This window comes from Saccostrea cucullata, unplaced genomic scaffold, assembly GCF_032062105.1.
Source record: "Saccostrea cucullata isolate Sc308-1 unplaced genomic scaffold, CSIRO_AGI_Scuc_v1 ctg3078, whole genome shotgun sequence".
Taxonomy (NCBI): Eukaryota; Metazoa; Mollusca; class Bivalvia; order Ostreida; family Ostreidae; genus Saccostrea; species Saccostrea cuccullata.
The window spans coordinates 47,085-60,516 of NW_026934560.1; the positions used below are offsets into that span (position 1 = coordinate 47,085).

General features: G+C 35.9%; 2 pseudogenes; both read right to left on the minus strand.

The window, feature by feature from the left end:
• Positions 1–293: 293 nt before the first annotated feature.
• Positions 294–1,365, minus strand: LOC134240998 (uncharacterized; annotated as a pseudogene).
• A 297-nt stretch (positions 1,366–1,662) lies between these two features.
• LOC134240999 (uncharacterized) lies at positions 1,663–2,657 on the minus strand (annotated as a pseudogene).
• Between the last annotated feature and the right edge of the window lie 10,775 nt (positions 2,658–13,432).

The following is a 13,432-nucleotide window of genomic DNA, read 5'->3' on the forward strand; positions in this document are numbered from 1 at the left end:
TCAAATATAAATATATAAATGTTTGCTCTGTTCCCAGTTTGTATTGCTTGAATGGACATTAGTTATTATACAATTTTACACATAATAACATATCATTTGCTAAAATATGCACATAGTTTTGGAATACATTCTCCTAAATTTTTTATCTGATGTGACTCTTGGTTTCCCTAAGCTATTTTTCATGGAAAACACATTAACCATCCATCTTTACCACTTCTCTTGAATATCAGTCTCAAGTGTCCCAATTCAGTCCAGATCCAGCAAATTCTACCGTGCATGACTTCATTATTTTTTCACCAATAAGAGGACGAAAAAGCAACATTTTTTTATTTACAGAAATTAAATTCTTCTTGAATAAATTGGCATTCTGTATCATACGAATGTTTTATAAAATTGAAACAAGACAATCCAGCTTCAATAATTTCATCTAGCATTGCAACATCATCAAGAGCATTATGGGCATTGTAAGCATGACCACAAAAATACTGTGCCAGAAACTCTTGCTTATACTTATCAAGTTTTGGGTACTTTTGTCTGAAAAGAGTAAGTAGTCACAACATGCTGCAACTTTAGAGCAAAATCTCCTTGTAAACCACATCTATGAAATGCTTTGCATAATACTGAAAATCAAATGTTGGCCATTGTGTGCCACCATTAGTATGCGGGGGAATTTTTTAACCACTCCAAAAAACCCTCCAGTGCCATTTTATTCTCACAAAATCAACTGGCTCACCATGGTAACATAGAACTCCACCACTCCAGGTTATGTTAGTGACCTTTTCCGCCATTGGTGTAATGGGCAGGTCTGGAGCCACATATCTGGAGAACTGCCCCTTTTGTATTCCTATTTACAGCAGCAATCTGGGTGATGTGGGGCATAATGCCATGCTGAACTGAAAAAAATATGGATGCAAATTTTAATGGAGTAATCTTATTTGATTGCATAAAATTTTTAAAATAAATATTTAAAAAAAAATATTACTCAGGCCAGTGGTTTCCAGATCTAAAATGACAACATTTGGTGAAGGGCAGTGCTTCAATTTTGTGGAAGAGCAAAAGCTGGGTTTTGGTAAGGCTCAGGGATACTTTCTATATCTTCATCATTTACAGAAAGTCCTATTTCTAAAACAAAAAAAAATTCATAACAATACACAAACACTTTGCCAAATGCTGTATGACCTGATTGGAAATTTTGACCACTTTCGAAATTGCGAAGTTCATAAAAAGTTTTTATAATATTTTTTACACAATGATTTTTGTCAAGTCTTTTCAAACTGCAGACCACACTGACTCTTTAGCGGGCGATAAGAGTGTTATCCCCTTTCCACCTTCAATAATCTCAACTGGTGTACCTTGACTGGTCATTTCTTTCAGTGAAACAGTCCAGCCTCACTCTCCATCATCTTAGCACTGCCTCGGTTTTTCCCAAACACATCTGTGAGACCTCATTCTCTGACCTGGCCTTTTTCTTTTCCACCATTTGCATGTTGCACATGATCGATGCTTGATAACTGTCTTTAATACTTTGTTCCTTTTACTTATCAGGTAAGTATGTCCTGTTACAAATAAATACATGATTTTGTTACAGCCCATATCTAAATAAGCATTATAATTAATTGTGAAAATGCGGGAACAGTTTCAACAAAATACCTTTTTAAGCTGTCATAACTTCTTTTTTTGCCAAGCATGATCAGCTGCTACTGTCATTCCTGATCGAGTCTTTGAAGGGACTATAATTTTCTTTTTTGTTTTCGTGGATACAGTTCTGTCAACATCAACTTTTTTCACTACTGGCATTGGTTTGGCAGGAATTTGAGGGGATGAACTATTACTGAAAGCAGGGTGACAACTGACATATCACACAGGTTCTCGATGTATGTGACTATTAGCTAAAATAGTACACAATAATACACAAATTTTTATTTATTTACCTCTCCGCCAGTAAAAAAATGTCCAAAATTGCATTTTTCAATGAGTGATGGATCTCTAAAAAAAAACACAAGATATTGATTTTAAAAATAAATTGAATCTTAGGAAACATTCTTTATTTTTTAATCAAATATAAAAAGGTTTTCAAACTTCAAATATTTACCCTTCAAATTCATCTTCAATTATTGCGACACCAAGTTCTTTATCATAGGAATCTGCATTTGAACTCATCTCCTGTGCTGCAACTTCTCAGAAATTAACCAAACATTATGAATTCTAAAAAAGTCAACAAAAAAATTAATATTAGGAATACAAAATTCAAAAGTACGCTTTATACGAGTACGAAATAATATTACATACAGGTATACATACCTCATTTCCTCTCTGAATGCTTTCTGACTTTCATTCCTCTTTTTTTTCCACGGGAAATTTCTCAATCATCTCACCAGCTCTGCCTCCTTACTTTAAGGTTTTTATTATTAATTGTTGGCAGATTGAGTGTGGCAAGAAAATTGTTCACCCTTTCTGTGGACCACCAACTGAATCAATCATTGCTAGCAAAAACAAATTCATAAATTTTTAGAAATCCATCTATCTACATAGAAGTTTTATATATCTCAAGAGACTTGCCTTATTTTGTTTAATTTTATAAACAAACCGAGTTTGGTATTCACGCAGAAGCTGGGCATTCCTCTTTTGCCTTTTACTTTCTTCTTTTTTTTTCCCATAGGGTACTTTGTTTACATTTCCGCAGTAGGTGCATTGCACATATAAATACCCGGAAAGTCCCACTTTCATTTCTGTTTTTACTTTTTGGGGGGGGAAAGAAATAAAGGACCACAAAAACATTTATTACAGTTCGCAAGACCTTCAATGAGTATGTTAAATTCTACAATACGTCTTCCTTTTAGTTTCAAACCGTGCGTGATGATTTTCTTCGCTGCATCCAACTTACTTAGCCCTGGACAGCATACATCACACCCTTTAAAAATTTACAGATATGTTCTGATGCATAATTATGTTCTTCGATCACATTTTTTTTTTTGTTTTCACTGACTTTTGGCTTTATTCCCGGCTAATTTTTGAACCCCCCCGGTTTGTTCCGTCTTATTTTAACTGGCGCCATGAGGGGAATTTGGGCAGTCTCGAGAATTCTCGTACGCGTTATTTTTAGATTTAAAGCTTTGGGGTTATATTTTATTCATATTCAATCGTTTTAACTTTTACTAAAAAAAAAATAAATAATGTTTTTTTTTTTTAATTTAAAAAAAATTATAAGGTATGTTTAGTTTTCCGATCTTGTACGACATGTTCCGAATTTCCCCAATTTGATAGAGGCGAATTGTAAAATAAATCCCTTAATTGTTTTCAAGATTTGAAGTAAATAATTACCGTACATCAAATAACTAGTACTTGGTTTAGATTTAGAAAACATTTAAAATAATCAGTTACTTCAACAATAAAATACTTTCTTTGTTTGTTGTTACTGGAATGAAGGGAAAGCAGCTGCAATCGTTCATTCCAGTAACAACAAACAAAAAAAGACATTTTATTGTTTATATTTTTATCTGTTTAAATTATCATTTTAAGTAGGTTTAAAAAATATAAATTATTGTGTTAATGTTGCGAACATCTTTGTAAGTTTCATTGAGGGAACAGCAATCTTTTCAGGTGATATGCCTAATGTAGTTTATGCAGGGATAATCTCAATGGGATTTCAAAGAAATAAAGAACAAAATAAAGAACAAAATATTCAGTGGATGTAAATATAACTGCATGAAAAAAAAAATTTTTTGCGACGCAAACCAACTGCAGACTAAATACATGACTTTGTATAGAATGTATATTAGAACTACATGTAGATAGAAAATTTAAAAAATTTATAGCTTATGAACAGCAGTTACCCCCCCCCCCCCCTTTTCAGCTGCGCAAAAACCAAATGACTTCTTTTTCCCACTTGTGATATTTCCCTGACCAAAATCTGATCAGCACGGACTAGGTGTATCGACGTGCTTGTCTGTACGGAGTAGTGACAGCGTGTTTACTATTGAGCTTTTCCGGAGTTTATTTTTTTTTTTTTATGCATATTTAAATAATAAGAATTCAGGGTGTATATCACATGGCTTGTGCACATTTTAAACCCAATGCAGTAACCTTATTACCAGGTTCATAAACGTTTACAGCGTTCGAGGCGTTTTCTCGATATGCACCATTGAAAGAGGGGGCTAAAAATTAAAACGTTGGGTTTTTTTTTCGTGCCATTCATCTTATAATAATTTCAAAACGTGTTTGCAGATTTAACTGTTTTTATATTTCAAGTTTTTTTTTGCATAAATTGGCACACTGAAAAAAAAACGTACTTATCTAATTTTTTCACCTAACTTGCATTTTAGCTCACCTGACCCAAGGCTCAAGTGACTTTTCTGATCAAAATTTGTCCGTTGTCTGTCGTCGTTGTCGTCGTAAACTTTTCACATTTTTATCTTCTTCTCAAGAACCACTGGGCCAATTTCAACCAAACTTAGCACAAAGTATCCTTTGGTGAAGGGTATTCAAGTTTGTTCAAATGAAGGGCCACACCCTTTTAAGGGGGGGATAATCATGAATTTGTTAAGAATTAATGGCATTTTGAAAAAAACTTCTACCCCCAAACCACTGGGCCAGGAAAGATGAAATTTTGTGGAATCACCTCAGGTAGTGTGGATTCAGGTTTGTTCAAATTTTTACCCCTGGGGCAAGGGGGGGGCCCAAAAAGGGGCCCGACCAAGTTTTAAAAGGAATATATAAAAAAAAATCTTTAAAAATCTTTTTCTCAAGAACCACTGGGCCAGGAAAGATGAAACTCATGTGGAATCATCCTCAGGTCGAGCAGATTTAAGTTTGTTCAAATCATGATCCACCGGGCTAGGGGTGGGGCCAAAATGGCCGACCTAATTTTTACATAGGAAAAAAGGAAAAATCTTTAACCACTGGGCCAGGAAAGATGAAACTTATGGGGAATTTACCCTCAGGTAGTGTGGATTCAGGTTTGTTCAAATCATGACCCCGGGGGCAAGGGTGGGGCCAAAAGGGCCGACCCAAGTTTTACATAGGAGTATATAGAAAAAATCTTTAAAAATCTTCTTCTCAAGAACCACTGGGCCAGGAAAGATGAGACTCATGTGGAATCATCCTCAGGTCGAGCAGATTTAAGTTTGTTCAAATCATGATCCACCGGGCTAGGGTGGGGCCAAAATGGCCGACCTAATTTTTACATAGGAATATATAGGAAAAATCTTTAACCACTGGGCCAGGAAAGATGAAACTCATGTTGAATCATCCTCAGGTAGAGATTTAAATTTTTTCAAATCATGATCCCTGGGGCAAGGGTGGGGCCAAAATGTCCGACCCAAAATTTTTATTTGGAAATTATGGGAAAAAGCTTTAAAAATTTTTCTTCCCAGAACCTTGGGCCAGGAAAGATGAAACTCATGTGGAATCATCCTCAGGTAGAGCAGTTTTTAAATTTGTTCAAATCATGATCCACCGGGCTATGGGGGGGCCCAAAAAGGTCGACCTAAGTTTTACCTAGGAATATATAGGAAAAATCTTTATTCATAATGTAATAAATTTATATTTAGGAGTTTGCACCAAAATACTGATGTATGAATATTTTATTTCTGAATGAATGTCAGTCAAGATGGTCAGTGCCACAGTCTGGATGGACCCTCACTCTGAAAATATACCATCCACCACGGCTTCAACAGTAGAAATGAGTGCCAATGCGTGTCGGCGGCTTAAAGATGGGACCTATTACTGTTTCGACAGCAAAGTGTTGGTCATTACAGGCCTTTTTTCGAGGGGTTTGGGGGATTTTTGGCCAGTTACGTTCAAAATATTCCGTTGGAGACCCAGTAAAAAAAACGTTTATTATTTTGAAGGAGAGTGTGAATCTGCCAAAGAAGTACAGACCCACTACCTCCTCGCCCTAGCTAAATTCCTGATAGGAACTATCAGGACCCGCCGAAGACAGATGCCAGGCAACTACTGTCTGAAAATTCTACAACTCATAAATTAATAAGACTGTCCTGTAAACAATCGTATTGCAAAAACTTCCAAAGCTTCCCCAAAAAAATAAGGATACATCATTCGGGTGTGGACTGTGTGAAGTACATTTGTGCAGAAAACAGTGCTTCGCTCTATTTCATAACATTGAAGAGTGAGCGTATAATTTATTTGTATTGAGCTTACCTATGTTTGCAGGGAAAAAAATTTAATGCCTATACATGTACATGGACATTATAAACGTTCTTTAACAAGATCTGTTTCAGTCACTTGAATCATAAATTAAATGTTTTTAAGTAAATTTAAATTGAATTTCTCTAATATCAATTTTATTTTACAATTTTACATCAAAATTAAAAACAAAAATATCTTCAGGAAAATTAATCAAAAGAATTTTGATAATACAAAATTCAAAAATCCCTTTAATATAGTTATGTAATGCTAGAAAAAGAAAGTTTCACTACATAATAAATCAAAATGGAAAACTGGGAAAAGGGGGGGGGACGAAGGAAGTGAAAGGAATTTGGTCCAACTGAAGGACTTAGCTGTGCATCAAGTTTTTTTTGTGTGTCTGTGATCTATACCGATCATAATTCTAAATTATTTCTAGAATAAAAGAAAAATGTAGTACAAACACCTAAAAGTTAAATGGAAATTTATAACTCTATAATAAAAACGCATGTATATACTCCTTTTATTTGAAAGAAAAAAAAAATTTCCCAAAATCTTACAATAGAAAGCTGCTTATTAATAAGAATAATAAATAAACAAGAGGCCCACGTGCCTTATAGGTCACCTGAGCATTATGCAACATCTTTCCAGTTACAGTGTATTGATTCAATAACATGTTTTAAGCCAGATGCTATATGGCATTCACAATTTTGAAAGAGCATCATTGATCATCATAACAATAAACTTAGCAGTTGCTTAGCTTGGTTACTGAAACCCCTATGCAGGGTAGGGGGAAAAAAAATGCACTCCAACAATCAGTAATATTCATCAATAATCAGTAGTGCCCCTAACACTCTGACATAAGCCCCTCAAGGTTGCACAAAAGTTTAAAAAGCACCCTTTTAAAAATTTCCTATCAAAAAGTAAATAAGTGTTTTATAAATACAAAGGGCCAGATTTCAAACAATTAATTCATTTCCAGTATATAAAAAGAGCCCCCCACCTCTGACCCTGGGGCCTTGAAATTCACAATTCTGCAAGATTAGGTCCCTTGCTCATCATATCTATATAGGTAGTTATCTGCTTCATACCCAGAGACAGAAAGAAAATTTTAAAAATTTAAAGAGCCGTTCCAAGCAAAAACCCCCCTTATGAAAAACTGACAGAATTTTACGTCACAATAGAAAAAGCGACGTCATTGTTTTGCAACAAAAACTCTGATCAAAATATATCGCGCACTACTGCGTCCCAACTACATGCTTTGTGTTATGTCACAGAACTTTCTCCGTTGTACTAACTTTATATTTTCTTTCATGGCTCCATGTTTATTGTCTATTTTATAACATATCTGACTCTGATTGTTGTCAAACTACATATGTATTACACATTAAAACGACCTAAGAGTGTTCTGATTAAATACACAAAATGTCTCAACACGTGACGTTTATTCTGTTCCATGTACAATTTAAGTTTTCATTTAAACTAAAGAAAACATGCGACTGTTGTTTAAAATTCAGATTTACGACTCTTTTTTATTCAACAACGACAAAAAATTACATGCAATGATGATATTAAGTGTAAAAATTATTTTTAAAAAGGAAGGAAGAGTAGTTTGGAAAATTTTTTTTATCCGAATTCGTGGCGAAAATTGATTTGGCTTAATCGTTTGCCAAGAAAACTGTACAGAAACTGATCTAACTGAATTACAGAATTGTTAACCCACACCAATGCCAGATCTAAATCCGGGGTATTTTTTTCATTTATTGTAGACCCAGAACCTCCTGGAAGAAAAGTAACACTAGTTCAGCTTAAAAAGCTACATTAATTGAACAGACGTACATCCGACATTCTTTTTTGTAATGTGTTGAAAAGATCGATAACTTGTTAATACTGTTATAGCCCCCCCCCCCCCCCTCACCACAACAAAAAAATAAGAATATATGTAATAAAACATAATATATAGAAATCAAATACATACATGCATGCATGTATATCTTTTTACACAATTTTTTGGGTGTTTTTTGAAAGGTACCGTATTATTTTTTTTATTTATTTCACATTCAGAAAAAAAATGCACCCCACCCCCTTGAGTGTAAATCGAGTGCAAATAAAATACATTTCCAAAATACTTTAATCAGTTGGGGTTTTTCCCCAAACTACTTCTTAATCTAATGTAACAAGAAGTAAATGCATGTTGTAATTTTCACCAGGAAGATCACGTGCAGGTGAACATAACCCGATTTTTCTCCACACAAGGCGATATCTTAGAAAATTTGAGAACTATAAGTATTTATCATATTAATTAAAACACCTTTGTCGAATGATTTGAAAAATGTTCTTACATGTTTTTTTAAACGTATGTGCATGCATTGGAAAATATTCAACCGTTATCATTTTAGTAGACCTTGACCAAGACAACTCTTTACCAATGTGAAAAAAAGAAAAAATAGTTGCAGGGCCAGTCTGTTGTATGCGGAGCTGCAAAAAGAAGCAGTGGGAAGAAGGGTAAGTATAAGAAAAAGGCGAGGTAAAAGAAATTGCACCAGTGGGGAAAAAAACCCGGGGAAAATTTAGGCGAGATACTGGGGGGTGTAGTCTGCAAAAAGAATTTAAATATCCGCCATCAATAGGAACCTTTGGCAAGGTCACGGTGCTTTGTTACCAAGTCACAATTTTACCACGCTTGTTTTTATTTTGTGATTAAAAAAAAATAGAATAACCCAGATAGGTTAAAGAAAAATTGTTATATTGTAAATATTTAAAAGAATAAATCAAAAACCCCAGATAGAGTCACTCAGTTAGAGTAAAAGGAAAATTTCATCCCCCATAAGAACCCCAAAAGCAGGGGTACACGTTACATTTTTTGGGGGAAACCGGGGAAGGGGATAGAAGTTGAGACAAAAATACTAGGTACCAGGTCTAGTTTACTAAGCGTTATTTACCAAGTTAAGTGGTATCAGGTACGCAAGCCCGGTACTGTGTTACCAAGGACATTTTACAAAGTACAGTTTACCAGGTCCAGTATAACCAGGTACAGAGAGCCAAGTGCTTTTACCAGGTCCAGTTTTACCAGGGCAAGTATAGTGTCACAAGGTTTTAATCTGGGTTCAGTGTATTTGTTTTTATTAAAATAGAGGAATCCTTAAGAATACAGAAGAAAAGTAAAATGTTGATAAAGAAGCTTACCTTTTGGCCACCTAAGTGATATAGAGCTATGCGAGAGAAGCTAAAGGAATCTTTAGATAGAATGAAACACACCAAAGATGTCTACAAATCCGGAAAGATACCAGATTCGGGAAAAGATACTGGATACAGGCCATTTGAATCTAGTTTAGATGAACTTACATCTAAATACACACACACCTTGGACAGAAAAAGGGTGCTGGGGTGGCACAGAAAAACTATAGGTACTTTATGTCCCGAAAGCCCAGGTATGCCTTATATGATGAAGAAGAATTGAAAGATAGAAGTACTACTACGTCTGGGAAACCAAGAAAGATGATTTATGGGGAAGGTTACAAAAACCTCCCAGATCTAGTCCAACAACAGGATTGCCTTGGAGTTTTAGTTGATATGCAGCTCCTTCAACAAGTACGAATGTGACATGGTCAGACAGCCAAATGCAAGGACTGGCTCAATGTCTGTTCAACAGCCAACACCCAGTTTAGACAACCAAATAAAGCAGCAGAATATACTATGGGCAAAACAGTGATGAAACCAGCCACTTATGATGGAGTAGGATCTTGGATTGATTACAAGGCACACTTTGAGGCCTGTTGTGACATAAATATGTGGAGCACTCGACAGAAAAGTTTGTACTTGGCGGCTTCGTTAAGAGGACAGGCTCAGACTGTCCTAGGAAATATAGCCCAGGTACCGCCTGTACATATGAGGATTTGTGCGATGCTTTAGGGGCCCAGGTTCGCCCCGGCTAACCAAACTGAATTATTGAGCAATGCTAGGGAGAAAAGAAAAACCAACAGAAACTCTGCCAGAGTTAGGTGAAAGTATTCGCCATTAACACACTTAGCCTACCCAACTGCCCCCCGTGAAGAACAGAAATGATCGCCAAAGACCAGTTTGTCGATGCCTGACAGATTTTGACATGAGACTACGAATCAGCAGAGTCGACCAAAGTCACTAAATGATGTAGTGCGACTAGCAGTTGAAATTGAAGCATTTTGCAGAGCAGAAAGGCAACGAAGGCATGATGTTGGGTTTGCTAGAAATGCCACGGGGTTTAAGGGCAAAAAATGTAAGTATGGTGATGAAAGTGTAAGAGAAGAATTTCAGAAGCTTAGGGATGAGATACATGTATCTTTGAGAAAATTGGAGAGAAAAATTGAAAACCTTTCAAAAAGAAGGAAAAAAAAACCAACCGAAAATGCTGAACCATCACAACCTGCTTTTCCGTATAAATGCCATCATTGTGGGAGGCGTGGACACAAAATCAAAGATTGCTTTTTAAAGAATAAATCTAATCCAGGCCAGGTCCCAAGAACCAGACAAAATATGAAGAAAAAAGAAAACTGGGGAACGGTCATCACCAGAGAAAAGAGATATACCAAGTCTAGTACAGCAACGGTTAAGCATCAAATACAGGTCTAAAATCAGGTCTTTTCAAAAAAGCTCAAGTGAACCGTGTTCCTTGTAATCTACTAGTTGATACTGGAGCAACACTTACTATTTTTGCTGATAGATTATATGATGAAATGATAAAGTTGGATAATATTCCCCTTGAAAGGATATCACAAATATAGTAGCTGCAGACGGAACTCCATTAAAAGTACAAGGACGAGGTTACTTGGTAATTAAGTAGGAACCTTTAGGTTAACTGCCAAGCTGTCGTGGCAAACATTAAAGCAGATGGAATTCTAGGCTTGGATTTCCTTAAAAAGGAATGCTTAGTGGATGTAGCACATACTAAAATGTTGGCGTCTGGGGTAGAACATGAACTGTTTTAGGGGCCCAAAAAGGTTGCTTAGTGCTAGTTTGGGGAAAAAAAAACAATTCCCCCAAGAAGTGAGATGAGTTGTTCTGGCCGGTTGTTGACACCTACAGGGGAAGGGACAAGGACCTCTCTGATAGAGCCAACCAAAACGGGTTTTAACGGCAGTAAAGCACTTATGGCTAGAACCTTGGTTAATCTAACCAAAATGTCACAGTGCGTTTGATGAATATGCCGAAGACCAAAGTGACTCAAAGAAAGCCTGGATTTTTTTCAATTTGCTTGGCTCGCCTTCCATCTGAAGAGGAATGGAGGGATCACTTGCTAGCATGTGGAATGGCTGACAATAATCAAAAAAAATATAATGCCAGTTATTTATAACTTTTTTAAGAAAATTTCTTAACCAGGCACCTGAAACGCATGCATAAAGAACAAAGAACTCAGAATTCACGGAAAGGGGGGGCCCAAATTTAGGATCTGTCAATGGAATTGCATAAAGAAGAAGATTGGCAAGAAACCCCCGGGGAAATTATTTTTTAAGAAAACGACCTCAGTTTGGTAAACGCAGAGAAAAAGAACTCCCCCACGTTTGCCTGGTGTGAAAAAAAAAACAACAGACGTAGTGAACCAAGTGGCTGGGGGGAAAAATACAAGACAAAGATGTGGAGAATGAAGGCGAAGCCACTACTAGTAAATAAACAGGAGGGACTCGTGGAAGATCAACATTGCTCCTGTTGCAAGAAACAAGTTGAAACAGTGGAAAAAGCTACACAGGCCAACATTCAAGTTGAAGATGTTAATAAGAGAAGGCATAAGAAGATCATAAGAGTAATCAAGAAAATTTAAGAGAATGGAGAAACCATTGAAAGATTGGAAGAGGACATTTGGGTTTATTAAAATGCCTAACGTATAGATTTTACATTCAAGCAAAACTACTTTTTTTTGGTTCGCATTTCCTTCTTTTGAATTTGTAACCAGGTGTTACTTTTCTTTTTAAAAAAAAATTAATATGTATTTTAATTTTAAAATTTTTTTTTTGCCTAAATGTCTTTTAAAAAAAAAATAAATAGAAAAGGAAAAAACAAACAAACAACATGCGGGACCATGAAAAAGAGGCGTGGGTGATGTAATGATTTGTGGTAACTATAAACGTTTAGAAACCAAGAATACAGGTCAAATGGGAAAAACCTGTCTCCCCCGTCTAGTTGAAATAGACTCGCCAAAAAGGGGTATATATAAGAACTCTCCGAGAGCTGCAGGGCCAGTCTGTTGTATGCGGAGCTGCAGAGAAGAAGCAGTGGAAGAAGGGGTTAAGAAAAAGGCGAGGTAAAAAAAACTGCACCAGTGGCAAGAAAACCCGGGGGAAATTAGGCGAGATCTGGGGGGTGTAGATCTGCATAAGAAGAAAACCCAGTATCCGCCATCAATAGGAACCTGGGGGAAGGTACACGGTGCTTTGTTACCCAAATCACAATTTTACCACGCTTGTATATATTTTGTGATTAAAGAAATAATAAATTCCCCGAAAGGTTAAAGAAAAATTTTTTTATTGTAAATATTTAAATGAATAGATCAAATACTCAGATAGAGTCACTCAGTTAGAGTAAAAGGAAAATTTTATCCCCAAAGAACCCAAAAGCAGGGGTACAGTTAAATTAAAAGTTACAAGAGAAACCAGAAACCGTCGAGACTGTAGCTCTACTGGTTTGTACTTATCAAAAACCATTGCACTATTTTATGCATCTTTCTGTAGCCTACTTGTGAGCCAACTTATTTTAAAATCAGACAAAAACTGTAGAAAGAGTAGCGTTTATAAGCAATTCCACAGAAAATACTATTTTATAACCGTAGCAATACCGTTCATCGAAGTCAAAAACCATTGCACAATTCTTGTTCTTAGTGTAGTCTACTTGTGTGCCAAGTTATATTGAAATCAGACCAAAACAGTAGAAGGAGTAGCGTTTTAAAGGAATTTCTAAGAAAATTCTATTTTTAGTAACCTTGGCAACACCGTTTATCGAAATCAGAAACCGATGCACTATTCTATGTATCTTAGTGTAGTCTACTTGTGTGCCAAGTTATATTAAAATCAGACCGAAACTGTAGAAGGAGTAGCGTTTTTAAGGAATTTTAAGAAAATTTATTTTTTGTAACCATGGCAACACCATTCAGCGAAATCAAAAAGCGATGCACTAGTTTATGTATCTTAGTTTAGTCTACTTGTGTGCCAAGTTATACTGAAATCAGACCAAAACTGTAGGAGGAGTAGCGTTTTTAAGGAATTTCACAGAAAATTCTATTTTTAGTAACCATGGCAACACCGTTCATCAAATCAAAATC